Source organism: Anneissia japonica, unplaced genomic scaffold (genome assembly GCF_011630105.1).
Source record: "Anneissia japonica isolate Jap-2015-1 unplaced genomic scaffold, ASM1163010v1 scaffold284695_len391863_cov200, whole genome shotgun sequence".
Taxonomy (NCBI): domain Eukaryota; kingdom Metazoa; phylum Echinodermata; class Crinoidea; order Comatulida; family Comatulidae; genus Anneissia; species Anneissia japonica.
Window position 1 is genome coordinate 200,162 of NW_022698213.1, and position 3,931 is coordinate 204,092.

Genomic DNA, 3,931 nt, shown 5'->3' on the forward strand with positions numbered 1-3,931 from the left:
TATGGTTGCAATAATTATAATATACCGGTATGTAGTGTCATGTCTGTAGTACAGTTAAAATAGAATAAAATTTAAAATTGCCAAAACCTCAAAGGTCTTTGCAGCAAGCAGGGGATTTGGCGACAGTATCTCGGTGTGTCACCTTAGGTCCTTAAATTATAACAGGTTGCTTGCAAGATAATCTTTGGCCGTGAGATCAACTCAAAACTGATTTGGCCTTTCAGATAAATTAATTTAGAAACGGGGCTTTATAAGCACGCAAATGGATTCTAGAAGCGTATTTATTGTTCAGACTTCTCTATCATAAAATGCATACGTATTACATTGTACATATGCGCATCAATAAAAAAAAAACATTCTGAACACACATATAAAATCAACTAAATAGAATTAATGCTGTGTTTTGTTTTGCTGTCAACAACCATTCTTAGTTTGTCAATGATTGCTGAATAAAAAAAAAAAGTTTATTACCGAATACAAGCCTTCTTGAAACAAAGCTCACATAAATGTTCTTGCATCAATATACAAGTTATCATCTCATGTAGACCTAATCTAATTAAAAACATGACATTGATGCAAATTGTATTCTTTTAAATATAATTGGATTGTTCACTCATAGTGTAATTTTTCTAAAACGAAATACGTGTCTGAATTCGGCACGTGATAGACATACTAAATACAAAGACGCGAGTGAAACATTCTGCAGAAATACAATAATATAACGCCTAATATTCAATGGTAAAACCTTTTTTTGCTGGGAGCCTAGTGGTTTAAAATACTGAAGAAAATCCAGTAATTGTCTACATATCTACAAATTCGAATGCGTGTTGTGACGATAAATGAGCGTAATTCAAAGTCGCAGAAAGGAAGTGGTAATGAAAAGTTGTATTTTCTCAACCGATAAAAGATGTCAACGATTTCTCCTGGAATTCTCCGATTTAAGGTTGGTACAACAGGAAGGAGATTTAATCCCCACTTATCGCCGTGGTTGAAACGACGAATAAAAAGGATAACACATTAACATTGTAACAGTTAATGGCCACTGAAATACATCTCATTCGAAAAATATTTGTGAATTAGGAGTATTGTTATTCAATAAATAGGTAACGAATTAAAGACAGTTCAGTTCCACCCTTCCTGCTTTTATGCCAAATTTTCATTTTGACATTTTTAACTGGTCATTATCTATTTCAATGATGGTATATTAGACTGGTACATTAATTCTTAGGTCGTTAGGTCTTACTTTGTGGATGAAAAGTATCTCACAATAATTATTGGAAAAGTGTGGAAGGTGTTTTCCTCTGGTAAACTGACAAATCATTCTTTTGCAATGTTAAATGAGATTTGTCGTGCCTGTGAGATAACGGCCGTTTAGTAATAACACTTTTTGAATTTATAATGCTTATTATTTATTTCAAAATCTTTAAAAAAACAAAATACTCCCACCAGCAGCAAAATCAACGCTTGATTATTGAGGCGACATGTTATTAATATACTGTTTCTAATGTAAATCAAAACAGATTAGGCACCTACGATGACATAATAATAGGCTATGATATTCCTGAAACTTGTGAGAGTCGAAACCTGTTTGTTTTCAACGACGAGACAGAACCTTAATCTCTGTTCTGTTAATGGATTGTAGTGCAGATCGTCATCCGTACTTGTGGCCATGGTTAATCACAAATCATATTTTTTTCAATATATACGCTACCATACTTCAGTAATATCCACAGATCATTAAACCAGGGTGCGATTAGTTTTTCATAACGCTGATTGAACAGTGATGTTATTGATAATAAATGTTCAGATGAGAGATATCATCATCTTGCTTTGACGTCGTTGGGGGAAATACGTTAAACTAAAACTGTGATTATTTTAATGGGGCATTGACACAGTTACGGTTATATAGACTACATAAACGATATTAATAATATTTTGCCCTGTAGACTACATGAACGATATTAATAATATTTTGCCAGTCACACTGTTTGAAAAGCGGGGACTGCTCAACACGCAGCGAGATTACAATACATGTATTTGCGTATTTAAAACATCGTCTGGTTTAAGCATTATAATGGGATTATGGAGACGGTAGAGTGGTTGATCTGAGCAGAGTTTGTGACAGGGAAAATGGAAAGCGGTGTCGAGACGACCCGACGTCCCCTTGAGAGGACAGACGGGGTGATGCTGATGATGATAATGATGAGATTAGGATGAGGTTATCAGCGTTACTATGTAAGTCTATTCAGTATCAAAATTTATACTTCAATAGTCATTCGTCATCTTCACCATACAATAATAATGATGATAATAAAAAAATAATAATAATAATACGCCTACGCTAACTACCCCTGGCGATCTCAACGTAAATCAATTGGGATTATACGTATATGGTAGGCCTATAAAGAAAAACGAAGCGCAATTAAGACGAAATTTAGACAACAGAAACAGCCGCGTCTTTTCAATTTTGTTAATCATCTAGCATTTGCGTTTGAAGCGTGCCATGGTGAACCAGTGTTAATGAAGCTACGCACTTATAATTTGACCTGCCGCAAAGCAATATAATGATGACTTTTGAGATTTCAAAATAAGAGAATTTGAAAATTTCAAAAGGTTGTGATTGAGCTATAAATCATGCTGTGAAAAAAGTAGGACATAACTTAAGCCGGGCACTTACTACGCCCGAAGGTCGGTGGACCGACGCGATTCTATGAAGAACGACACGCGCAACGACGATCCGTTCAGTCTGCCAGACAATCAGCAGACGGCATCGCATCGTCTAGCGCCTGTCTCTTATACACATCTAGATGTGTATAAGAGACAGGATCACATTAAAACAATTTAACAGATGGAAATAATTGCAGAGTTATTCTGGAAACACAATGTTATTAATTGAATAAAGGGTGAAAGAAGTGAGACATAGAAATGATGAACTTACAAATCATTTGTCTCATCGAAAACTTGCGGTGTTGGTGGCCGCTTGGGTGACTGCCAGAAAGGTGCTGAAAAACACATTAACTTGTTATTCTACACACTACAGCACAGAATTGAATCACATGGAACAAACATTAACACACTGGATTATGGAATTAGATGTTTAATTATTCACAGTTTCGTCAGTTTCATGTCACACTTCAAAAACTGTCATAACTCCTTTGATCTATGCTGCCCGATGGCGTAACCACTGGGGGACAAGGAGAAAATATCTATCTTTGAAAAATCTTTCCCACCCATTTATAAATTCTCTTTTCATCCCCTGAAAATGCCTAAAAACCTCAAATTTCGCGCGTTTCGCGCGCACTTCTTGTTGATATGGGCCAATTTCCTCTAAAAATTGCACGTTTTAGGGAGTTTTGATCAATTTCAACGAAATTAGAATTAAAAACACCAGGGGACAAGGGGAAAATATCCATCTTTGACAAATCTTTACACCCCTTGACAAATGCATCCTCTAAAAGTGCCTAAAATTCTCAAAATCTTTGCGCGCATTTCTTGTTACGGTAGGCCAATTTCCTCTATAAATTGCACATTTTAGGGAGTTTTCATCAATTCCGACGAAATTAGAATTTAAAACACAAAAATATTTAGCGCGCCTCGGGCGCATTTTTTAGGGCTTTTTAAGGTTTATCCTTTTAAGTTATTTAAACACATAATAGTCCCAAACTCAAGAAAGACAAATTTAAGATAGATCGTTTTAATCTAAAAGAAGGGCCTCAATGCATTGAAAGAATATGTTTGTAATAAATAAAACCATGATGAAAATGCTTATATTTAGTTTCAAACACACGTGTGTGGCCTATATTATAAATCATATAAGCCCTATGTCTTATTGTTTTCTATATGGGGAGTGGGGTGGGGTGGGTATGGTAAATTACTAACCGGGAAAATAAATACCCACTCCGACCCAAGACCCCTGTTACGCGCCTGGTGT